This window comes from Mesoplodon bidens (genome assembly GCF_964165515.1).
Source record: "Mesoplodon bidens genome assembly, chromosome: 7".
Lineage (NCBI taxonomy): Eukaryota > Metazoa > Chordata > Mammalia > Artiodactyla > Ziphiidae > Mesoplodon > Mesoplodon bidens.
This window is the reverse complement of record NC_138164.1, coordinates 85391374-85418349: the sequence shown is the minus strand read 5'-3', so window position 1 is coordinate 85418349 and position 26976 is coordinate 85391374.

Sequence of the window (26976 nt, the reverse complement as noted above, 5' to 3'; positions counted from 1 at the left end):
CATGTCAGGCTACCTGGCCTGGGGGTCCAGCACCGGGAGAATGAATCCCCAGAGCGTTTAGCTTTGAAGGCCAGGAGGCTTAATCACAGGAGACCCATAGGACTGGGGGAAATAGAGACTTCACTACTAAAGGGAACACACAAAAATCTCACACACTGAGTCTCAGGGCAAAGGCAATAATTTGATAGGAGCCTGGGCCAGACCTACCTGCTGGTCTTGGAGGGTCTCCTGGAAAGGTGGGGGGCAGCTCCAGTACACTCTAGAGACATAGACACTGGTGGTAGACATATTGGGAACATTCAGCCATGTGAACACTGCTGTTGGTGGCTGCCATATTGGCTCACTAGTGCCAAGACCTGGTCCCACCTAACAAACTGTAGGCACCAGCGCTGGGACGCCTCAAGCCAAAAACTAACTTGGTGGAGACCCAGCCCTGCCCATCAGCAGACAGGCTGCCTAAAGACCTCCTGAACCCACAGCTACCTCTGGACACTCTCCTAGACCAGCCCTCCTACACTGTTGGTGGGATGTAAATTGGTGCAGCCACTATGGAGAATAGTATGGAGGTTCCCTAAAAAACTAAAAATTGAGTTACCATATGATTCAGCAATTCTACTCCTTAGCATATATCTGGAAAAGACAAAAACTCTAATTTGAAAAGATACATGCACCCCAATGTTCATTGCAGCACTATTTACAATAGCCAAGATATGGAAACAACCTAAATATCCATCAACAGATGAATGGATAAAGAAGATGTGGTACATATATACAACGGAATATCACTCAGCCATAAAACAGAATGAAATATTGCCGTTTGCAGCAACATGGGTGAACCTAGAGATTATCATACTAAGTGAAGTAAGTCAGAAAGACAAATATCATATGATATCACTTATATGTGGAAGCTAAAAAAATGATACAAATAAACTTATTTACAAAACAGAAGCAGACTCACAAACATAGAAGACAAACTTATGATTACCAAAGGTGAAAGGGGGAAGGAGAGAAAAGTTAGCAGTTTGGGATTAAGAGACACACACCACTACATATAAAATAGATAAACAAGAACATACTATATGGCACAGGGAACTATATTCAATATCTTTTAATAGCCTATAATGGAAAAAGAAAAGAATCTGAAAAAGAATAGAGACATATATATGTATAACTGAATCACTTTGCTGAAACTAATACAACATTGTAAATCACCTATACTTCACTTAAAAAAAGAAGATGTATCAGAGATTGCATTTAACTCATTAATTACTAAAGGAAAATGTAAGATGTTTAAACTACTCCAAAGAATCTAAGTATCCCATATTAGATTAAGTGTGCTAAACTATATATAAAACTGGTTATCTATATACCCAGTAGGTCCATAAGTCCTAAATTCTGAGATTATCTGTTCCATGGAAAGGAAATTATTTTCATCTCAACCATACAAAAATATACAAGCTAACTTTTACCCCAACAGAGCTGTAAAATACCTCAGGCAATAGATTGTCAAGAAGAGCACTGAACTGGGAGAACATCCAGTAACTGTTTTTTCAAGTTTTAGATAGTTTTTCAGATACTGAGTTGGTGAAAAAATGAATCTGAGGTGTCTAGCAAAACTATCCAAATGGAAATGGGACAAAAATTAGGAATGAGATAAATTTAAGAGAGAAAAGTAAGGATAGAGTGAATCTAGGGGTAAAGCTATACTTAGAAATTTATACCTGAAAAATGTATATAACTCCTAAGGAAGGATGGCAAATTCTACTACAAGGTTTCTGGCTCTCAAAGCAAAGAGGGAGCTAGGGAACTCCGAAGATTTTTATGTTTATAGATGGTTCTGAAATACAGACTTTGGGTCTGATTTTTCATTAGGACAAAAAAAGAGAAACTTGTTTAAATTGTTGGCAGAAGTGTCTGTAGCTTCAGAAGCAGAAACTTATGGAACTAAAGAGGACCTCAGAACCTAAGGGTTCTTAGGCTTTTCTGTCAAACTCCACTCTCTCTTGGGTGCTTCTAGCCAGAGCCCTTTATTAATTAGACCAAGGCCATGGGTCCAAATCTGCTGTAAGCCAGACAGAGCAGAGATAAGTCTCTGATGTTGCCCACTACAATGTGTCTGGCTAGGTTAACTTTCTATAGATATCACTTGAAGACGTAATAAGGTTTTATTAATGGTGATAAAATATTAAATCCCCACCAAGCTGCCTATTACTATAGCTGGTGTTCCCAATCTCCTGAAAGAGTCCTGTCTAAGGGGTGGGAGACTAAGAATTGCCAAGAAAGCTCTTTAGGCAAGGAACAGGGCTCAGAACAGAACAGAATAAAAGGTCAACCATGGAAGAATCAGAAGCCTGTTCTTTGCCTGGTGTTGCTTCTAGCTTGTTTTGACATTTTCTTGTTTAATCTCCCTATTGTTTCTACATTTTAGCTATAGGTCCTTTTGAAACACCCAGCCTTTGTTCCTTTGTCTGCATTTAGGATGTACAGATGGGACATACTGAGTCTCTAAAGGTGGCATCCAAATTATGAGAGAAATCTTAGAGGGAAGAAAAAAAATATCAGAGGGCAAACATGGAGGTTACTTGTGTGGCTGCATCTTCCCCAGAGCTGCGCCTTTCCCAGAGCTGCACTTCCCAGGAGCACATCTCTGTTCTGGTTTTAGAAAGAAAACATTATAATTGGTTCTTTTAAGGGTGATTCCCTTACAGTGTCCTTATGTAGAGCTGGAGTTGAGATCCTTTTTGCCTGAATCATCATCTCTCAGTCTAGAAGCGCTGTGGGATTTCTTCCCTGTACAGGATTAACAGAAAATGGCTTTTCTCTTTGAAAGGGTGTTGGAAATACAATCCCTTCACTGGTCTCAAATTCAGGCAGATCATTTCCAAGATAAGTATTTTTTATTGAACTGTTTTCGTCTTGCCAGTGAGGTCACCACTCTGTTTTCCAGGGAGGCCTCCCACAGGGGAACATCACACCATCCCGCTCAGCCCTGGAGATCCTATCTGACTGTCCTGGCACATGTCCTAAGCCTGAGACATGGTAAGAGCACATACTGCTCCTCCTCTTCTCACTCACAGAGATGTGAATCTCAGCACTTTGGGTAACAGTTTTGTGGTTTACAGATGGTGAGAAGTACTCATGGAATTGAAGGAGCAATCGTTTTAGCTGAGGGTGATGTTTAAACCCCAAATATTGGGTTTAAGGCTGCAAAAACTCAGAGGAATTTTCCATTTTCATTGGTATTTCTATATGATAAATTACTGTAACAATTAGTTCCTGGAACATTCTGAAGGCCAATGTAACCATGCCTTTCATAGGAGAAAATTCTAAACATCACAAAAATCTAGTCACATATATGCCCAGATACATTTTTTTCATTATTTACACTACCACCACCACAAAAAACAATAAAAATAAAACCTACAGCTGCCAAAAATGTCTCCATATCTCCTGGGATTTTACTTACAAAAGATATTTCTGAGTTAAGAAATCTTCTCTCTAACATTATAAATTATCCTCTATATGAGATAGCAAACATTCACACTTTGGTGTTGTTTAATTATACAAAATTTTTCCCCCTAACATCCTTTGGATCAGCCCCTAAGGAAATGAGTTTTATTGGAATGAGTGGGAGTCAGGGTGGGAAGAACTTTAAGTGGGGACACTGGACCATATCTAAGGATCTCTTCAGCCTTAAGACTTTGCCCTTGAGATATTCTTTCCTTAAAATAAAATGTGTGTTCTGTATTTAAGCCAATCTGTATTATAATATGTGGCTATATTAATTCACACCTGAGGATAGTCACCTAATAGAAACAGTCAGGGTCTCCAGTTCAGTTTAGGGAGCAACAAGACAGCAGTTAAAGGAGGGAGAGGTAGCCACTGTTATTTTCAAGAAAAGGGATGAGGAAGTCCTGGGTAGACAAGAGGAATAAAATCTTCATTTTCAGCAAGGAAGCCTTGGTCTGATGGAGTCTAGCCAGCAACAGTGTCAGGAAAGGGACAATGTGGTCACTGCTATTGGAAGGGCCAGAGATGACTTTGAGAGCCCAGTGGAAGGACATCTAACTCAGACTCATTCCAGGAAAAGATTCTTGGAGGAGACAACACTGGAACTGAACTCTGTGAGCTTAAATAATGAGCCAGGTAAAGAAGCAGGAGTGGCAAGTAGCACTGAGGTCCTTCTGGGTACTTGGAGTGACATGACTGAAAACCTAGAGTGAGAGTTTTCAACGGTCACCATGGGCCAAATTCATATTATGCTTATGCCTGGTGTGGCAAAACTTCTTTAAAAAAAAGAAATCCTTATTAAAAAAAAAGATTCCACCAGTTTATTGTTTTATTTCCCTCTGTTAAAGAAAGCCTTGTGTGCTTGCTAAGGAATGTGTATTTTCTCCTACAAGCAACGGGGAGCTATTGCAGGTATTTGAGCAAGGGGGCAGTTGTGCTCAGACTTGTGTCTCAAAAAAGTTGTTCTGGCAGGAAGTAGAAGGAAGATAGCAAGGGGCAAGAAAGAAGGCAGGGAGATCAAGTAGAAAGCTATTGATGTTTTCTAGATAAGAAGTAATGGCTTCAACTAAAGGGAGTGGGATGAGGCAATGGTGAGGATGGGATGGATCTTTTTAGAATATTGTCAAAGGATATAGGAAGACACCAGTTGCTTCTGTCTTTCACACTATTGTCCCTTGGAGCAGAGCCATAATTTAAAAGGCCTTTGTTTCTGGTAACAGATCTTCCTTTATGTCAAATAAGACACCTTCTGGAGAAACTGGTGTTAAGCTAAAGTCTACATGATGCTGACACACACACACACACACACACACACACAAACCCTCCTTACTCTTGTTTGGAAAAATAAACAGCTCTCCTTGGACCCACTCAACTTGCCAGAGAGCTAAGCAGTTTCCACGCCCACTTAGAGTCATGGTCTGAGACAGGGGGCCGTCAAAGGCCAGCCCTGAACGAGAACCAGATGGGAGAGGATTCTTGCCAGAGACCATCATCCGAACTTCTTGCTTTTCAGTGACCAGAGAGAGGTTGAATGTTCAGAGAGAGTATATCTAATGCCTTAGTCGCAACTCAAACAACTGAAATGACAATTCAAGGAGTGTCTGCCTTGTGAGGAATGAAAGGAGCAGCTTCCAAGAGCTCCATACCAGCCTTCCACGGAGGGGAGGCCCCGAGGAAAGGATGCGGTCCTTGCTCAAAGGGTTTGGACAGAAAGCAAAGAAAAAAGACTGAGTTGAAGTTTCCTCCTTTAGTATCATACAGCAGGCTTGGAGAATAGATGGAGATCTCTAGGATTTGCATGAATTGGGAGGCTAAAGAAAAAATATGAATTTATAGTGGAGAGAAGAGCATTTTTAAAAATAAATGTATTTATTTTAGGCTGTGTTGGGTCTTCGTTGCTGGGTGCAGGCTTTCTCTAGTTGTGGTGAGCAGGGGCTACTCTTTGTTGTGGTGCGCAGTATTCTCATTGTGGTGGCTTCTCTTGTTGTGGAGCATAGGCTCTAGAGCACACGGGCTTCGTTGCTCCGCGGCATGTGGGATCTTCCTGGACCAGGGCTCTAACCCGTTTCACCTGCTTTGGCAGACAGATTCTTAACCACTGCACCACTAGGGGAGCCTGAGAAGTGCGTTTTTGTTAGCTAGGACTTAAACTTGATAGTAACAAGAATCAGTAATTCACTTAGTATGCTGCGTGTTTTTTATAAGCATAAGAAGTCACAGCAGAGTAAATGACTCTGGTGGGGAAGCCCAGATATTTTTTTTTTTTTTTTTTTGCGGTACGCGGACCTCTCACTGTTGTGGCCTCTCCCGTTGCGGAGCACAGGCTCCGGACGCGCAGGCTCAGCGGCCATGGCTCACGGGCCCAGCCGCTCCGCGGCATGTGGGATCTTCCCGGACCGGGGCATGAACCCGTGTCCCCTGCATCGGCAGGCGGTCTCTCAACCACTGCGCCACCAGGGAAGCCCAAGCCCAGACATTTACATGGAAAAATACTGACATTAATGCAAGGAATAAAGGCTAATAGCAAACAGAATCTATTGGTGTTGGTGAAGGGAGCAGGTGCTTAAGGAAGACAGTCCGGCAGTGAAAGCCAATTTTCGACTTGTTCTTATCTCCAAATGATACCATTGAATCACAGAGCTTCACTGACATGACTGGAAGAAGACTTTGTACATCATAGAGGTTTACAGTTTGGTTTCCTTACCAGGCCACATCGCCTACACAATGTATGATCAACACATTATTTGTTTTTTATAACTATGGAAAATTATATTGTCAATTGCACATTTTTATTGTATTGTGGCTTTGCATGGATATGAACATCTGTTAAACAAAACATTTCAAGTTGGTGACATGTTTTATAATCCTGTTTGTTGGGCTGCATCCTGCAGGCCTGCAAACCTTGTAGTGGCCCAGCCTTGAGAACAAAGAAAGACCCTGGAGGCAGCAACAAAGGCATCAATGGCTTCCTCAACAGGGAATCTTACCAGTCTGAAGCAAAACGTCCTGGAGGGACACCCCACTGTGCGCAGCAGATGGGCGAGAAGGACAGAGGAGGAGTCTTCACTACTCAGGGGAGACGGAGGCTACCATTTATAGGGAAATTGATGTCAGGTGGGCTCATCAGTTACCAGGGACTAATGAAGCCCTATAATTAAGAGGATTAGATAGTCATGTGAGTGATGCTGGGACTGGTCGAGCAGGGGATGTGCAGAGACCAAGAGAACAGCCATCTTGAACTGCCTAACCGTACACTGCTTTTCCATTTTTAGATTTTAACTAATTTTTGTACTAAACTAGGCAGCTGCAGATAGTGGACGTGAATCTGTCCTCTCTTGGCAGAGGAGAGCTCCAGATTGCAATGCAGGAAATGTTAGGGCTGATTAATTACCAAATAATAGTAATTACTCTTTATTGAAGACCTATTATGAACCAGTTACTTTACCCATATTCTTTAAAATTAAAAAAAATAATGTAAAGAAAATGCACTTATAGCAGAAACTACAGAGAAATCAGATGAGGAAGAAAATAAAGTTACTGTAACACTGCAGGAAATCCCATCACTGGAGACCCCTGTTGGAAGGCAACTGTATGATCTCAGAATCATGATACCACAACATTGGATGAGGCACCCACACAGCTTTGCTCTGGTCCATGGGGCGGACGGCATGGGAGAAAGATGAGGAAGATGTTGTTTAAGGGTATGAAGCTGAGACAGGTGTCTGCAATACCGGGCACTGATCACTGCCAAGTGAGTGTAATTCTGAGGTACCAGCGAGGGCAAGGGCCTCCCAGAAGTGGGGAGGACGGCAGGGTGACTTTTGTCTGAAGCTGGCTGCTCTTTAGAAAGTGCCCCATCTTTCCTTTCAAATGTTCACTTTTCCTGGTGAGATGCCCCAGGCTCTTCTAATCCATCGGCCCCACGTTGCTCACACCTAATGATGAAGACCTGGACGTGAGAGCCTGCTATCCCCTCCTGCCCAGAAGGCAGAGGCAGGGCCAGCTGTGCCTTTGCTCAGACCCACACCACAGAGCTCGTCTCTCCTTCCCCTCTGATTTTGTTCCTCTGCTGATAGTTTATTGTATTTTCATGATGTGATTCTCTTTCCCAGTCCTACCAAAGTCAGGAAAAATATTTCTCCTTGTGAAGACATCTTCTTTTACTGGAGTGTTTCCAGGAGAGGTATAGTTTAAAGGCAACAAGACACTGTGTTTAAAGCAGGACATTTGTGAGCCCTACATTTTCTGACTTTTGGAGGCCACACCACACAATATATCAAACACACCAGCTGCATCCATACCCCACATAAAGCATACTTTTTAAAGAATTTTTGTCAAGATTTTTATACTTGTGTTTTAGAAATTATTTGGCACTACATTACTCATTTATGAGTAAATGAGTTCCTGATAATTACTGGGCATGCTTAGGGGGATTTGTGAAGTGAGAAAATTGAACTTGTAAGTTGTATTTGATGGAATGAAATCATTATGGATACTAAATTTAACAGTGAATGAAGCTGGCATGTTGGCACATTTTGTAGACATTTAATTAAACGTTTATTAATTTTTACATTTATTGTTTTCATTTTGTAGATTTGGAGCCAACGACTATTTTTCTATCTGGGTCTCATACATTTTTCTAGGTCTCTGAAATGCTCTTACTTCCAGGATCTCATTGCAATGGGGAAGGTTCTAATATAATAGTGGTTCCCAAACATTTTGGCTTCAGAACACTTTTGTACTCTTAAAAATGATTGAGGGTCCCAGAGAGCTTTTATATTTTTTATTTGAAAATGTGGGTTATATCTACTAATATTTACTGTACTAGAAATTATAACTGAGAAATTTAAAAATCATTTATCTACTAATTTATTTAAATGTAACAACATGAACTAATTACAGTGTTATATAATTAACATTTTCTATGATAAATAACCACATTTTCCAAAACAAGTTACTGAGAAGAGTGGCATTTTTGCAAATCTTTTTAATATGTGACTTAATAGACAGATTCTCAGAATCCCATAATTCTGTATTCACTGTGTTGCCATATATGGTTTTGCCTGCAATATAAGAAAAAAATTTAGCCTCATGCTGATATGTAGTTGGAAAAGGGAGATGTATGCAATAGGCTTTTTGATACTGTCAAGACTTTACTGTCAGGTTCTTTAAAAGTTGTAATCTGAAATCTGAAACCATATCAGTGAAATTTTCATACTATGTTACCTTAAAATCCATTGGCTATTTTACACTTTGAATCAATGTTTTACCTGTGCATGATTTTGTAACATGATGCTTTGGACATTTAAGAAATATTGGTTCCCTGACTTATGCAGATCAGGGAATTATTGAATCTGAATTATTTGTCAGATACTGACAAATTTTTTTAGATAACATCAAAATATCACATTCATTAATGTCACCACAGATCTCATCAGAAAAGTCTGTAAGGATTGGGAAGCTGGCAAGTTAAAAATAACATGTGTTTTCCAAAGTTCTAGTTTTCACTCAAAAGCTTGACTGTTACCATTGGCAACAAACACTGTCAGTTGTTTGCCTTTACGTAACAGGTTCACTTAATTTTTGAGACCATGTCTGCCAGTTATCCACGTCTGAATGCTTATAGCTTTTCCATTGTTCTTCCAAGTACGAATGGTAATCCATGAAGAAAGAGTTTATATCAGATTGCAACTCAGTTGTTTGTGCCAGTGTCTTTCCTTGAGACAAACAAGGAACTTGGACATGTGTAGAAGTGAATGATGTCATCATCCCATGTCCTCATGCAGAATCTAAAAAGATATGTGCTTAAGGCTTGAGCTTTAACAAAGGTAATAATTATTCTGCTTCATCAAAGACATGATGAAGTGAAATGGTATTTTTTTTCCTCACTGGAAGAATGCAGGGACTACGAGTGCTCTTTGGTGCACTGCCTTGATTTGTGCTATGGCACCAGCAGGTTTTTCCACTTTTTCTTTTGCACCATAAGGGCTAACGTCAATACACTGGCAAAGGAAAATAAATATTTTAGTGTTATTATGAATATTGTTTTGACCTTGCAGATCCCCTATCAGGGGATACACAGCCTCATTTTGATATGTAGCCCAATATAAGCACCTAAGATGGTGCCAGGCACGTAATAAATGTTCAGTCAATTGTAGCTAAAACCGTGTTTTCTTTGGCTTTCTAAGCATCATTTTTCTCTTTTAAAAATTAGGGTTGGAGGGGACCTTCAAGATGGCGGAGGAGTAAGATGTGGATATCACCTTCCTCCCCACAAATACATCAAAAATACATCTACATGTGGAACAACTCCTACAGAACACCTACTGAATGCTGGCAGAAGACCTCAGATTTCCTAAAAGGCAAGAAATTCCCCACGTACCTGGGTAGGGCAAAAGAAAAAAGAAAAAACAGAGACAAAAGAATAGAGATGGGACTGCACCTCTGGGATGAAGCTGTGAAGGAGGAAAAGTTTCCACACACTAGGAAGTTCCTTCACTGGCAGAGACGGGGGGTGGGTGGGAGGGAAGCTTCAGAGCCACGGAGGAGAGCACAGCAACAGGGGATCAGAGAGCAAAGCAGAGAGATTCTTGCACAGAGGATCGGTGCCGACCAGCACTCACCAGCCCGAGAGGCTTGTCTGCTCACCCGCCGGGGCGGGTGGGGGCTGAGAGCTGAGGCTTGGGCTTCGGAGGTCAGATCCCAGGGAGAGGACTGGGGTTGGCTGCGTGAACACAGCCTGAAGGGGACTAGTGTGCCACAGCTAGCTGGGAGGGAGTCTGGGAAAAAGTCTGGACCTGCCTAAGAGGCAAAAGGCCATTATTTTGGGGTGCACGAGGAGAGGGGATTCCTTCCCTGTGTGCCTACAGAAGGCAGAGCACCGCCTAAGCAAGCTCCAGAGATGGGCATGAGCCGTGGCTATCAGCTTGGACCCCAGACACGGGCATGAAATGCTAATGCTGCTGTCACTGCCACCAAGAAGCCTGTGAGCAGGCACAGGTCACTACCCCCCACCCCCACCCCAGGATCCTGTGCAGCCTGACAGTTCCAGTGTCCCGTGACAAAGGGACAACTTCCCTGCGAGAACACAGGGCATGCCTCAGGCTGTTTCAATGTCATGCTGGTCTCTGCCACAGCAGACTCACTCCGCATTCCAATAAGGACTACCTTAACCCTCCCTCTCACCAGCCTGAAAGAGCAAGAGAGCACTAATCAGCTGCTGCTTTAACCCCCTCCTGTCTGGAGGGGGAACAGATGCCTGAGAGTGACCTACACGCAGAGGTGGGGCCCAAACCAAATCTGAACCCCAGGAGCTGTGTGAGCAAAGAAGAGAAAGGGAAATCCCTCTCTGCAGCCTCAGGAGCAGTGAATTAAATCTCCACAATCAACCTGATGAACGCTGAATCTGTGGAATACCTGAATAGACAACAAATGTTCCCAAAATTGAGGTAGTGGACTTTGGGAGCAACTGTAGACATGGAGTTGGTTGTCTGAGACTGATTTATTTCTGATTTTTATGTTTATCTTAGTTTAGTTTTTAGTGCTTGTTATCATTGGTGGATTTGATTATTGCTTTGGTTGCTCCTTTCTTTTGTTTTTATTTTTTAATTTTATTATTTTTTAATTTTTTAAAATTATTTAAAAAATATTTTTTATTTTATTTTTTATTCTTCCTTTTCTTCTGAATCATGTGGATGATAGGGTCTTGGTGCTCCAGCTGGGGGTCAGGCCTGAGCCTCTGAGGTGGGGAGCCGAGTTCAGGACATTGGACCACCAGAGACCTTCCAGCCCCATGTAATATCAATGTGTGAGAACTCTCCCAGAGATCTCCATCTCAACACTAAGACCCAGCTCCACCCAATGGTGAGCAAGCTCCGGTGCTGGACGCCCCATGCAAAACAACTAGTAAGACAGGAAAACAGCACCACCCATTAGGAGAGAGGCTAACTAAAAATATACTAAGTTCACAGACACCCCAAAACACACCACTGGACGTGGCCCTGCCCACCAGAAAGACAAGATCCAGCCTCATCCATCAGAACACAGGCAACAGTCCCCTCCACCAGGAAGCCTACACAAGCCACTGAACCAACCTCACCCACTGGGGGCAGACACCAAAAACAATGGGAACTATGAACATGCAGGCTGAGAAAGGAGACCCCAAACACAGTAAGTTAAACAAAATGAGAAGACAGAGAAATATACATCAGATGAAGGAGCAAGGTAAAAACCCAACAGACAAAACAAATGAAGAGGAAATAGGCAGTCTACCTGAAAAAGAATTCAGAGTAATGATAGTAAAGATGATCCAAAATCTTGGAAATAGAATGAAGAAAATACAGGAAACATTTAACAAGGACCTAGAAGAACAAAGAGCAAACAAACAGTGATGAACAACACAATAAATGAAATTAAAAATTCTCTAGAAGGAACCAATAGCAGAATAACTAAGGCAGAAGAAAGGATAAGTGACCTGGAAGATAAAATAGTGGAAATAACTACCGCAGAGCAGAATAAAGAAAAAAGAATGAAAATAATTGAGGACAGTCTCAGAGATCTCTGGGACAACATTAACTGCACCAAGATTTGAATAATAGGCGTCCCAGAAGAAGAAAAAAATAAAGGGTCTGAGAAAATATTTGAAGAGATTATAGTTGAAAACTTCCCTAACATGGGAAAGGAAATAGTCAGTCAAGGCCAGGAAGAACAGAGAGTCCCATAGAGGATAAATCCAAGGAGAAAACACCAAGACACATAATAATCAAACTATCAAAAATTAAATACAAAGAAAAATATTAAAAGCAGCAAGGGAAAAACAACAAATAACATACGAGGGAATCCCCATAAGGTTAACAGCTGATCTTTCAGCAGAAACTCTGCAAGCCAGAGGGAGTGGCAGGACATATTTGAAGTGATGAAAGGGAAAAACCTACAACCAAGATTACTCTTCCCAAAAGGATCTCATTCAGATTTGACGGAGAAATTAAAACTTTTACAGGCAAGCAAAAGCTAAGGAATTCAGCACCACCATCCAGCTTTACAACAAATGCTAAAGGAAATTCTCTAGGCAGGAAAAACAAGAGAAGGAAAAACCCTACAAAAACAAACCCAAAACAATTAAGAAAATGGTAATAGGAACATACATATCGATAATTACCTTAAATGTAAATGGATAAAATGCTCCAACCAAAAGATACAGACTGGCTGAATGGATACAGAAACAAGACCCATACATATGCTGTCTACAAGAGACCAACTTCAGACCTAGGGACACATAAAGACTGAAAGTGAGGGGATGGAAAAAGATATTGCATGCAAATGGAAATCAGATGAAAGCTGGAGTAGCAATTCTCATATCAGGAAAAACAGATTTTAAAATAAGGACTATTACAAGAGACAAAAAAGGACACTATCTAATGATCAAGGGATCAATCCAAGAAGAAGATATAACAACTGTAAATATTTATGCACTCAACATAGGAGCACCTCAATACATAAGGCAAATGCTAACATCCATAAAAGGGGAAATCAACAGTAACACAATAATAGTAGGGGACTTTAACTGCCCACTTTCACCAATGGACAGATCATCCAAAATGAAAAAAATAAGGAAACACAAGTTTTAAATGACACATTAGACAAGATGAACTTAATTGATATTTATAGGACATTCCATAGAAAAACAACAGAATACACTATCTTCTCAAGTGCTTATGGAACATTCTCCAAAATAGATCATATCTTGGGTCAAAGATCAAGCCTCAGTAAATTTACGAAAACTGAAGTTGTATCAAATATCTTTTCTGACCACAATGCTATGAGACTACATATCAATTACAGGAAAAAAAAAACTGAAAAAAATATAAACGTATGGACGCTAAATAATACCTTACTTAATAACCAAAAGATCACTGAAGAAATCAAAAATATACCTAGAAACAAATGACAATGAAAATACGATGACCCCATACCTATGGGATGCAGCAAAAGCAGTTCTAAGAGGGAAGTTTATAGCAATACAATCCTACCTCAAGAAACAAGAAACATCTCAAATAAACAACCTAATCTTACACCTAAGGCAATTAGAGAAAGAAGAACAAAAAACCCTCAAAGTTAGCAGAAGGAAAGAGATCATAAAGATCAGGTCAGAAATAAATGACAAAGAAATGAAGAAAACAATAGCAAAGATCAATAAAACTAAAAGCTTGTTCTTTGAGAAGATAAACAAAATTGATAAACCATTAGCCAGACTCATCAAGAAAAAAAGGGAGAAGACTCAAATCAACAGAATTAGAAATGAAAAAGAAGAAGTAACAACTGACATTGCAGAAATACAGAGGATCATGAGAGATTACTCCAAGCAAGTATGTGCCAATAAAATGGACAACTTCGGAGAAATGGACAAATTCTCAGAAAAGCACAACCTTCCGAGACTGAACCAGGAAGAAACAGAAAACAGGAACAGACAAATCACAAGCATTGAAATTGAGAGTGTGATTAAAAATCCTCCAACAAACAAAATGCAGGGCCAGATGGCTTCACAGGTGAATTCTATCAAACATTTAGAGAAGAGCTAACACCTATCCTTCTCAAACTCTTCCAAAATATAGCAGAAGGAGGAACACTCGCAAACTCATTCTATGAGGCCACCATCACTCTGATGCGAAAACCAGACAAAGATGTCACAAAGAAAGAAAACTACAGGCCAGTATCACTGATGAACATAGATGCAAATATCCTCAACAAAATATTAGCAAACAGAATCCAACAGCATATTAAAAGGATCATACACCATGAGCAAGTAGGGTTTATTCCAGGAATGTCAGAATTCTTCAGTATATGCAAATCAATCAATGAAACAAACTGAATGATAAAATCCATATGATCATCTCAATTGATGCAGAAAAACTTTTGACAGAATTCAACACCCATTTATGATAAAAACTCTCCAGAAAGTAAGCACTGAGGGAACCTACCTCAACATAATAAAGCCCATATATGACAAACCCACAGCCAACATCATTCACAGTGGTGAAAAACTGAAAGAATTTCCTCTAACATCAGGAACAAGACAAGGTTGCCCACTCTCACCACTATTATTCAACATAGTTTTGGAAGTTTTAGCCATGGAAATAAGAGAAGAAAAAGAAATAAAAGGAATGCAAATCAGAAAAAAAAAGAAGTAAAGCTGTCACTGTTTGCAGATGACATGATACTATACATAGAGAATCCTAAAGATGCTACCAGAAAATTACTAGAGCTAATCAGTGAATTTGGTAAAGTAGTAGGATACAAAATTAATGTACATTCCTATACATTAACAATGAAAAATCTGAAAGAGAAATTAAGGAAACACTCCCATTTACTACTGCAACAAAAAGAATAAAATACCTAGGAATAAACCTACCTAAGGAGACAAAAGACCTGTATGCAGAAAACTATAGGACACTGAAGAAAGAAATTAAAGATGATACCAACAGATGGAGAGATATACCAGGTTCTTGGATTGGAAGAATAAACATTGTGAAAATGGCTATACTACCCAAAGCAATCTACAGATTCAACTCAATCTCTATCAAACTACCAATGACATTTTTCACAGAAATAGAACAAAAAATTTCACAATTTGTATGGAAACACAAAAGACCCCAAACAGCAAAAGCAATCTTGAGAAAGAAAAACGGAGCTGGAGGAATCAGACTCCCTGACTTCAGACTACACTACAAAGTTACAGTAATCAAGACAGTATGGTACTGGCACAAAAACAGAAATACAGATCAATGGAACAGGATAGAAAGCCCAGAGATAAACCCACGCACATACAGTCATCTTATCTTTGATAAAGGAGGCAAGAATATACAATGGAGAAAAGACAGCCTCTTTTCAGTAAGTGGTGCTGGGCAAACTGGACAGCTACCTGTAAAAGAAGGAAATTAGAACACTTCCTAACACCATACACAAAAATAAACTCAAAATGGATTAAAGACCTAAAGGTACGGCCAGACACTATAAAACGCTTAGTGGAATACATAGGCAGAACACTCTATGACATAAATCACAGCAAGATCCTTTTTGACCCACCTCCTAGAGTAATGGAAGTAAAAACAAAAATAAACAAATGGGACCTAATGAAACTTAAAACTTTTGCACTGCAAAGGAAACCATAAACATGACGAAAAGACAACCCTCAGAATGGGAGAAAACATTTGCAAATAAAGCAACTGACAAAGGATTAATCTCCAAAATGTACAAGCAGCTCAGGCAGCTCAATACCGAAAAAACAAACAACTCAATCCAAAAATGGGTGGAAGACCTAAATAGACGTTTCTCCAAAGAAGATATACGGATTGCCAACAAATACATGAAAAGATGTTCAACATCACTAACCATTAGAGAAATGCAAATCAAAACCACAGTGAGGTATCACTTTACACCAGTCAGAATGGCCACCATCAAAAAATCTACAAACAATAAATGCTGTAGAGGGTGTGGAGAAAAGGGAACACTCTTGAACTGTTGGTGGGAATGTAAATTGATACAGCCATTATGGAGAACAATATGGAGGTTCCTTAAAAAAACTAAAAATAGAATTATCATAGACACAGAAATCCCACTACTGGGCATATACCCTGAGAAAACCATAATTCAAAAAGAGACAGGTACCACAATGTACATTGCTGCACTATTCACAATAACCAGGACATGGAAGCAACCTAAGTGTCTATCTACAGATGAATGGATAAAGAAGATGTGGCACATATATACAATGGAATATTACTCAGCCATAAAAAGAAACGAAATCGAGTTATTTGTAGTGGGGTGGATGGACCTAGAGTCTGTCCTACAGAGTGAAGTAAGTCAGAAAGAAAAAAACAAGTACCATATGCTAACACATATATATGGAATCTTAAAAAAATTGGTTGGTTCTTAAGAACCTAGGGGCAGGACAGGAATAAAGATATAGAGAATGGACTTGAGGACACGGGGAGGGGGAAGGGTCAGTTGGGACGAAGTGAGAGAGTGGCATGGACATATATACACTACCAGATGTAAAATAGATAGCTAGTGGGAAGCAGCCACATAGCACAGGGAGATCAGCTCGGTGGTTTGTGAACACCTAGAGGGATGGGATAGGGAGGGTGGGAGGGAGACGCAAGAGGGAGGGGATATGGGAACATATGTATATGTATAGCTGATTCACTTTGTTATACAGCAGAAATTAACACACTATTGTAAAGCAATTATGCTCCAGTAAAAATGTTAAAAAAAACATAGGGTTAATACTATTCACTTCATAGGGTGGTTGTGGAGACTAAATGCGGCAAAACATGTAAGATGCTCAGCACAGTGTCCAACACATAATGCATGTGTGATAAACATGAGATCTTACTAACATCACTAATAATAAGTCATATAGAGCTTTCTGGAAAGCATCGGCAGGATCCCTCCCTATTCCTACTCTCAGTGCAGGACTGGACTCCCCTTCCTATTGATCTCTTAAATGAGTCTTTTCCCTTTTTATCTTTATCCCTCAGGCCGAGTCTTCTGCTGCTTCTGGGGATTTGCTCTTCTGTACTCTGGGAATGGCGCCTCTGCAAGGAATTCCCACTTGTTCGAGGGCCACAGAAAGCAGCAGTCATTTTTCTTTTTCTCAGCTCTCACAGTCTCGTCTAGACACTCTGAGGAGGTGGAGGATACAATTACAGCTTGAAACCCTTTACATGCACCAGCAACTCCGCTTGTCCCGCACGTGTGTGACTCAAGCCCCAAGAGGCCAGTAAAACCTGATGGCCAGATAGGCTGGAAGTGAAACCCTAGAGGTCCAGGGTCTAGTTGCCTTTAGCACACAGCACCCTTTACTCAAAACCAATTTCCACATTTGGTTCAGTTCAGTTCAAAGCAGCAAATGTGTCTTGTACATTTCCTAGACATATGCCCTCTGTGTACCACGCTGTGTTTGCTGCTGCACTGGTTACCCCCTGTGAGCTGGTGAACTCTCATTCCTGCTTTCCTCTGCCCTGATCTGTGCCTGTATGGTTGACCTTTATCGATGGCATCACCAGTCTCTTTTGCCCTCTGGCCTCCAGTTGGATTCATCTACAGCAGGAACTGGCAGGACAGAGTTTGGAAGGCTAGAGGAGAAACAGGTTGGCCCTCCTCACTCATAGCTGGTTCTCCTTTGGCTACATCTTCTGTGGGGTGACTCCTCATCATAACCTAGTAATACCATCTTTGCCCCTTGTTCCTTCCAGGGTGGTAGCACCCGCCCTCTGTGGCTAGTCCCTGGCATGTCACTACCTCCTGCCATTCCCTAGTCCTGCCTGCCCACATCTCTTTAAATACCACCTTCCTTACGCTCTTTTTATAAGGCTTTCAGTGTGCCATCTGTCCCTTGGCTGGACCCTGACTGACCCGGATAGGATCCTGCCTCTGAGAAGCTCATGGTCTGATTGGACTGGTTACTCCAAAATCAGTCAGGTGCATGCTACCTCACAGCTGCTCTATCTAAGAACCAGTTCGATTATGCACCAAATATTTGTGCTTCACTTTCCCCACTTTTTAAAAATCATATATTAATTCAGGTTCAGAAACAGACTTTTTATCACCAGCTAAATAGAAAAAGACTATACTTGACAAAATAGAAGACAAGGGTAAAAACAAAACAATATTGTTAAACTCTACGTTAGTAGTGTTGTGGTTAAGAGCACACACTCTGGATACACTGCCTAGGTTGGAATCCTGGTTTGCCCACTTTCCAGCTGTGTGACCATGAGTGAGTCACATAACCTCTCTGTGCCTGTTTCTTCATCTGTAAACTGAGAATCATGATTCTATCTACTTCATAGGGTTGTGAGGATTTACTGAATTAATTAATGTAAATATATGTAAAGCCGTTAGAACACTGCCATGCACACAGAAAGCACTATGAGTTTCAGCTGCCATTGTTTTGATGATGATGAGGAGGATGATAATGGAATTACCTGACTCAGCCTCTGAGCTGGAGAGTTAACAGCAAGGAGGTGAAATAGATCAGCTCCAGGCTTTCTCCTTGATGTAATCAGAGTTTGGAAAGAACTGAAAACAATTCAAATTCATTGACTTTGGTTCAGTGTTGTTTGTTTCTGTGTACCATCTAAAATGATTGATGTACCACAAAAATTGGCCCCAGGTAGCACCAGTGGGACACATTCTACACCTTAGAAAATACACACAGGGAAACATAAAACTGTTATGTAGAGCAAACAAACCAGCAAAATGTAAGACGTAGCACAGGGAAATGAATGACTCAGGGGTGGAGCGTCAGAGGGAAGCTGCTGGCCAGGTTTATCAGAGTCTGAATTGGGGCTGGAAAACTGGCAGATAAAGGAGCTCTTGGGGGTAGAGCAACTAGCCTGTTCAAAGGCAGGTGGATAGCTTAGTGTGGTATGTTCAGGAAAGGACAATATTCACAAAGAAATAACAACTCCCTAACCACCATCTCCACCCCTGCCTCCCGCCCTGAAAAAAAGAGACAGCAATGGTTTATGAAGAGCTGTCTATAGAAGCAGTTCTCAAAGTATGTTTCCCAGAACTGTGGCATCAACAAGATTTAGGAACTTGTTAGAAATGCAAATTACAGGCTCTCAGGCCTACTAAATCAGGAACTCTGGAGGTAGGTCTCTCCCAGCAATCTGGGGTTTAACCTGCCTGCCAGGTGAGTCTTGTGCATGCTAGAATTTGAGACCACTGGCCTGGAGGGTCAGTGGTCTCAGGTGGGAGAGTATTAGCAATAACCGAGGGCAAGATTTTTGCACACGGTAATAGTAAGAGCCATTTATTGAGCACTTTCTATGTGCCACGTATCGTGCTAATCAGTCTACACATTCTATCACCTGTAATGCTCACAACAGGTAGATATACTATGGATATTATGTCCATTTTACAAATGAGCAAATTGAGGCTTGGGTTGATAACCATATGTTCCCAAGGCAATAGAGTTTGGAATAATGAGGCCATTGGGTGGTGGAAAGAAAGCCAGAGGATGGATTTGAACCGACTGTCAGAAGACTGTCTACAGCACCGCTGTCCAGTAGAACTTTCTATGGTGGTAGCAGTGCTCTGCATTGGCATGGTCTGATATGATAGCCATTAGCACAGGTAGTTACTGAGTTGACTAGTGACTATTAGTGTGATGAGTATGACAGAGGGAATGAATTTAAAACTTTATTTAATTTTAATAAATTTCATTATAAATAGCTACATGGGGCTAGTGGTTATCTTAGTGCAAAACTAAAGTCATTACAGCAAGTAAGTTCAGAGGCAGAACTTGACCTTAGGTCCATCTGACTCCCGCAGCCATGGGCTTGCTCACTAGTGCTCTTGCCCAGTGTCTGAGAAGAACTCGGATCACTTCTGGTCAAGTCCCTGAGGAATTACCTCTCCGACCCAGGATGGCACTCTCAGCATCGTGTCCTTAGCTGATTGGTGTTTGCTCAGTGGCTGGAGGAAGGCACAAGAAGGAGCCACAATAAGCTAGTCCCCAAATGTTCGCAATGGTGTGGTGGAGAGATTTCAGGGCAAAGAGATTGCATGCTGACCATATCCTTTCTGAGCCCTTACTGAGCCCCTGCTGGCCCTGACGTCGACAGTGACCTGACCAGAGACTCCAGGAGGTTTCCTGGAAAAGATGTTTTTTAAACCAAGTTCCAGAGCTTGAGCACATTTTATTTTTTTCATTGCTCAATTCTCCATGGAGCTGATGGAACATTGAAAACTCCTGCTCCCAGGAATTCTTGGCCTCATCAGCCCTATAAACTGCTCAATTTCACCCCCTGCCTTTCTTTCCACCATCCAATGACCTCATTATTCTAGGCCAGGGGTTGGCAAACTTTTTTCCAAAACGAGCCAGGTAGTAAATAGTTTCGCCTTTGTGAGCCATGGAAGGTCTCTGTTTCATATTCTTCTTTGTATGAGTATTTTTTTTTAGACAATGCTTTAAAAATGTAACAACCATTCTGAACTCTCAGGCAGGATTTGACACACCAGCCATAGTTTGCTCTCTGTTCTAGGCTCCCTTGCCTTGGGAATAAAAGTTTTACAAACTTCGATGGGTACAAGGATGTTCTGGGTGAGCTTGTTGAAACCAGAGATTCCTGTGTTTCTTGGAGATTAAGATTTAGTGGGGTTGGGCTAGGGCGTAGGAACTGCACGTTTTAACAAATATTCCAAGAGACTTTTTTTTTTTTTTTTTTTTTTGCTGTATGTGGGCCTCTCACTGTTGTGGCCTCTCCCGTTGTGAAGCACAGGCTCCGGACGCGCAGGCCCAGCAGCCATGGCTCACGGGCCCAGCCGCTCCGCGGCATGTGGGATCTTCCCGGGCCGGGGCACGAACCCATGTCCCCTGCATCGGCAGGTGGACTCTCAACCACTGCGCCACCAGGGAAGCCCCTAAGTGACTTTTTTTAATGCAGATGATCTGTGGACCACCTTTTGAGAAACACTGTTGGAGGTGGAAGGGCTCTGAGAGCTCATTCAGTGACCAGCCCCATCGTTGGACTAATCGGGGAATTGAAGTCCAGGGGAGGGAAGGGATCCATCCTGAGAGTATCTGAGTTAGGACCACAGAGGAAGTGAGCTGTAGCAGGAAGAGGATGCTGCCAAAGGCAGAGCAAAGGAGATGGAGAGAAACTGGATCTTTGGTGACTTAATTTAGCCGCTGGGAAGAGACATCCTCTGAAGGTGGCCAGACCGTTGCACTTTCCACAAAATCCTCTTTATGACTTAAGCCAGTTTGAGTCAGATGCTCTGCTGCTGGCAGTTGAAAGCACCCTAACTGATACAGACCCCTCTTTCCACCAGCCTTCTTTGATCCACCTCTTTTGAGAGAACTGTCTTTTAAGGAATACTCCCAAGGCATCATCCAAATGTTTAATCCTGTAAATGTCAAGGCCTTTGTAATAAGCTGGGTAGGTCACACATACCTCCCTGCACCTGAAGGCAGGGTGTGGAGCTGAAAGTGGGCCAGGTCCGGAACTGGGAGATTTGGCTTCTAATCTTGTTTCTATCATCGTATAACTGCTTGAAATGGGTGAATTACTTAACTTTCTGGGTCTAGTGTCCTCATCCGAGAAATGAGAGGTAGAAAGAGCCATTTTTTAGGCCCTTTTTGTTCTAGATATTACCACTGCGTTCTAAGTGTTAACACTACTCACCCTGATTTTCTTAACTCACTTCTTTCCCTCCCCATTCTTCTCCTTCCCTCTCTCCCTCCCTTCCTCCCTCCCTTCCTTCTTTCCTTCTTTCTTTCTCCCCTACCTCTCTCCTCTTTTTCTTTCTTTCCAAAGAAGAAACCCAAAACATGAGCGCTTTGACTTTGGCCCAGTCTGTTCTGCCTGGCAGAAATTATATCCCCGTGGGGCTCATATGTCTTTGCATTTGAATCAACAGCCCTTAAAGGTTTCTCTAGGGAACGTGAACACTTCCTTCCGGGTTTGAAGAATGGAGCTAATTGACACAACATGAATTTTGATCAGGTGGAAACATTTTTTTTTTTTCCATTTGGTAAAAAATAATCAGGCTAGTCAGTTGAACAGAGACAATGATTAAAAAAAAAACGCGCTCACCTTTCAGTTTGGTGGTGCGAGTGGAATGAGTTACCTGTGCCCGATACCCCTGGGAGAGCAGCCACTCCAACTTGGCAGGTTCTCCTCTTCATTGAGAGAGGACATGACCTAATCCTGTCTTCAGCAGGTGCAGCAGGAGCCAGGGAGGCCCAGGTGGTTAGCTCACACTCACGTGAAATCATTCTTGCTTGACTTTTCATAACGTTTGTTCTTTTGTGTTTTTAAATCCCCAAGCATTACGTGTTCAAAGCAGAAAATGCTGTAAAACAGAAAACACACAAAGGAAAGAAGCAGTAACACATCACCAGTAATCCTCCAACCCAGGATGACCACATGCTGTGTTCTGTTTTGTCTCAACCACTTCCTTTCTAATCACCAAAGTGATAGATGCTCAATGCTCAAGCAAACACACAAAAATAGAAATTAAGCACTGCTAATCCCACAGCTGAGGAGAGTCACTGGAAGGCTTTGAATGCCCACCCCGCCGGCCCCGGCCTGCTTGCTGCCTTTCCTAACTGTTGTGTCGTCCCCATGCACCAGGATTTCACGTTCTGTGCACCGAAGCCATCAGGCCTGGCAGAAAGGCACACCGTATTTGCTTTAGTGTTTTGGAACGATGCTTCCCTGAGGGCTGGGCCCCAGGGAGGGGCTGTGCAAGGGAAAACCAGCTCCGGAGAAACACCCAGTCCCCGTGACTCCTCATCAGAATTGATGCAGTGTGTCTGGACTGCTCCCACTAGGGGGTTTGCAAACTAGTTTGAATGCCTGCTGTACTCCCAGGTGGCAATATAGTCTAAAACAGTTATTGTTTTATGTGCACGTTAGCTTCTAATGCCATAAGGTAATTGACCATCTTTCTCCCCAAACCAGTTCCCCTTTTTTTGCCTTTCTCACTTCTGCCAGAAATACCATCACTCTCCCTAACGCCCAGACTCCTCTCTTGTTGACCTTGTCTTTTCTCCTTAGAAAAAGTCCCAAATATTTTCTTACCAGGTATGTGATAAAGAGTGGTGGGAAAAACATTCCATTTGCTCTGGGGCCAGGTTGACTTGGATTTACATTCTGCTCCTGCCACTTACCAGTGTGTGAGCATGGATACACTAATTAACCTCCTTGAATCTCTGTTTCAGTCTCTGTAAAAGGTGATAGCAGCCATGATGTATTGAGTGTTTACTATGTGCATAACACTCTTCTTACTGCTTTGCATATATGAACTCATTCAATCCTCATGAACACCTTATGGGTATTATTATCTTCATTTTACTGGACAAAGAAATTGGCCCAGAGAGGTTAAGCCACTTGCCCCAGGTCACACAGCTAAGTGGCCAAGTCAAAGTTCAGATTCACATAGTCCGTTCCCAACCATTCCTCTACTTACTCCTCCAGTGGGGGAAGTGTTTACTCCAAAGGGCAACATGAGGGTTGAATGGGAATTTATGTATTGTGTCTAGAGCTGAGCCTGACCAATCTGCATGCTTTTCTTTAAAAAAAATTCTTAGAAAATTTTCCTTTCTAAATTTTATTATCCTTGTCCTTTTTTTTTTTTTTTTTGGCAGGGGATAGGAGTTGCAAAAATTGGAATTTTAGGAATGCATATGGTCTATAAATTTTTAATGGCCAGGTCATAAAAATACAATTGTATACTGTGCATTTACTATGTTCCAAATACTATGCTAAATATTTTAAATGAATGATCTTAATGAGTCCTCACAGTAGCCCAGTGAGAGGTACAGTGTAGGGTCCTCATCATGTGGATGACAAGATTCTGCTTGGTGTGGTTAGGTAACCTGGCCAAGGTCTCACACATAAGTGACAAAGTCAAGATTCAAACTCATGCTGCTTTACTTTAGAGCCTGAACTCTTCCTCACTTTTGCTAAAAGAGGTCATTCTTTGTGGTATTAATGCATTTTTGGGGGTGGGAGGTAGGTTTGGGAGGAAACAGATGGGAGATGAATTTCTTTCAAAGAAAGAATTTCTTTGAAAGAATGTGAAATGGTCATCCAAAGAGGGACATTGGTAAAAGTTGCTCTGGCATCGGTGGGTGGGGGACATCACTGCAGAGCCCTGAGTCATGGAGACATCAGATCTGGAGCAAAAGCAAGGGCATGTGGGCTGAAAGCATTTATAGGACTTGACATCCTGGGTCAGTACTGCGCACCCTTGTCTGCCTTCTCCTTGCATACACTTAAGATCTACCCTGATAGACATGGGGGAGGAGAGGACTTCAGACATTTTTTTTAGCACAGGGACTAGAGTGTAGGGATTTAGGGCTTAGGCAATGAGATTAGGAAATGAAGGTGGAATCACAGTAAATCTTGAGGGGAGTGGGGTTTGGGTTGCAAGGTTGTTTTCTTCTTTTCTTCATTTTCCCTCCCTCCCTCCCTCCCTCCATTTCTCCCTCCTTCCTTCCTTCTTTCATCTTTCATTAATATCTCCTTTGCCTGCTATGAGAAGGGGGAAAGAATTAAATTTATAGACTTCCTACTATGTGTCAGATGCTTTCTACTGACATTATTTCTTTTGAGCCTTGTAACACCTTTTCAAAGTAGATCATACTAGCCCCATTTTGTAGATGGGAAAACTAAGGCTCAGGAAGAGTAAGTGACTTGTTCAGGATCTCTAAGAAATAAAATGGCTGAGCTGGGACCTGAAATCAGATCCTGTGACTCCAAAGCCCACTGTCTCTCTGGGGCCCAGGAATGAAAGACACGAGTGTGACTGGAGGCCACATGTACCAGGTGAGGTCTAGGTGTGTTGCAGTCCAATGAGCTAATACTTGGTGGCCAGTGCAGCCCAAAACACACAGTATGGAGTCAAGGCTAGTCCTCCCGTGGGTAAGAAATGGAATTCTGTCCATGTTCACACTGGTTGAGGAAGTGGTCTTGTCCCAGAAATTACTGCTTGTTTGTTTGTTTGACATTTCAGTTGTCAGAGTGAAGAACGCTCTAAATGAATTAGAAATTGTTTTGGGGGAGGGAAACAGTTGGTGCAGTGAGGTAAATGTAGGGGTAGTGAGTGACCTCCCAGAAAGGAATTCCTACTGGAAGCTTCTTGGTTCAAACTCTGCCGGCTTCTGGTTGGTTCCATCCGCAGCTCCCCGACAGTCTTGCGGGATACCTTTGCTCTGCCTGGGAGGAATCACATCTCTGTTCCTCTCTGCAGTCAGCTGGGGCAGCACAGTCCAGGGCATTAGTGGGATTTGTGTCTGGCCAACGAGCTCTGCCCTGGAGTGTAGGCCAGCAACTTCTGAATGACCCACCACCCTGACACAAACGGCCACCAGCTCCCTCAGCTGTTTCCTACAGTTTCTTGGTTTACTTAGTATTGCAGGGAGAGGGAGGAGAGGAAAGAGGGGCCACTTTCAAGTTCTCCCGGGGAGAAGGAACTCTGGGCCATATAGTCCTTTCACCACAGTCAACCGTCCTTGGAATTTTTCCCTGATGTCTGTGTGGTTCTCAAGTTTCCCAACCTGTTCACCCCAGTGCTTGGAGATGGCTTTTCAGCCCAGAGAAAACATTCAGAGCTGCCAGGCCACCAGTTTAGCCTTAGGGCTGGGACTAAGTAAATAATGGGGACCCCTCCCCCTGCCAGCTTAGTTTATCTTCAAGGACAGGGCTTTCTGCAGATGTGTCTGAGGAGCTGGCAGGAAGGCCCCTCTGGGCAGCGGGCATGGGCTCCCCTGACCCGTGTAAGTCCCACTGTGATGGATGATTGGAATGGAAAAAAGGCCACTGCAGATGGACAGGCATCTGGGTAAGTGAAAAAAACAACAGTGCCTTTTCCTGGCATCCTTCCCTGCTTGAGGTGGGGGAGGCGCTGTAAGTAGTCAGATGATGAGAAGCATGGGTCTTAAAGTCAGACCAGTGAGTTCAGATCCCATCACTCACTGGCAGGGTGACTTTGGGTGACTTTGTATGACGGTTCTGAGTCTCGCTTTCCTGAAAGGGGAAGGGGACAGTAATACCTGTCTCTTAGGGTTGTTCTGAGGATTACATGAGACAATACTGGGGAAAGTACTTAGAGCAGAGCCTGGCAAAGAGCTGCGATTCATTTGTGATTATGTAAAAATACTCAGTCCAGTACCCGGCACTGAGGAAATGCTTCATAAATGGCAGCTGTTTCATGGAATCTTGGAATGCCAGCGTTGAGAGGGATCTCGTCTGAAGCCAGGTTAATTTTATCTCCTCTTACAGGTGAGGATTCTGAAGACCAGAGAGGGCCACTGGCGGGTCCAGGGCCACACTCCTAGCTCGTGGCAGAGAGGGCTGACCACATCACGCTTCCTGCCTTCCCTCCCTTTGTAGAACACTCTGCTTTGCTCATCAAACTTAGATTGGGGGTTTAAAAGCTGGGTTTGCTAGGGGAAATTCTATTTTGCAGTGTCGCTCTGAAAGGGTCCTGGTTGCCTGTTCCATTTGGTTTGGGAGTCAGTGTCATGATGGGAAAAAACACTAGACTTGGCAGCTGCAGACATGGGTCCAAATTTTACCTGCAAATCATTCATTCTGTGGTTTTGGGCCAGCCACTAAACTCTCTGAGATTCAGTTTCCACAGCCCTGCCCAAGGTCTGTCTGACTACTTTTGGATGCACAGGTGGACTAGAGTACCCCTGAGTCCTTTGGTGTGTGGTACGGAACCTCACAACTCCACAAGGCACTTTTGTTTATGGATGGATGTATAATTAGTTGTTAAAAACGGGGGAGGGAGAGGAAGAACGGCTTAAGTTGCCATGATGCTGATGTCGCTTCCCTGAGACTCAGTTTCTCCTTTGGTAACATGGGGGTATAAACAGTACCCACTTCAGAATGTGTTGATGAAGGTTAATGAGTTAATATAAAGATCTCAGAACAGTGCTGGGCACAT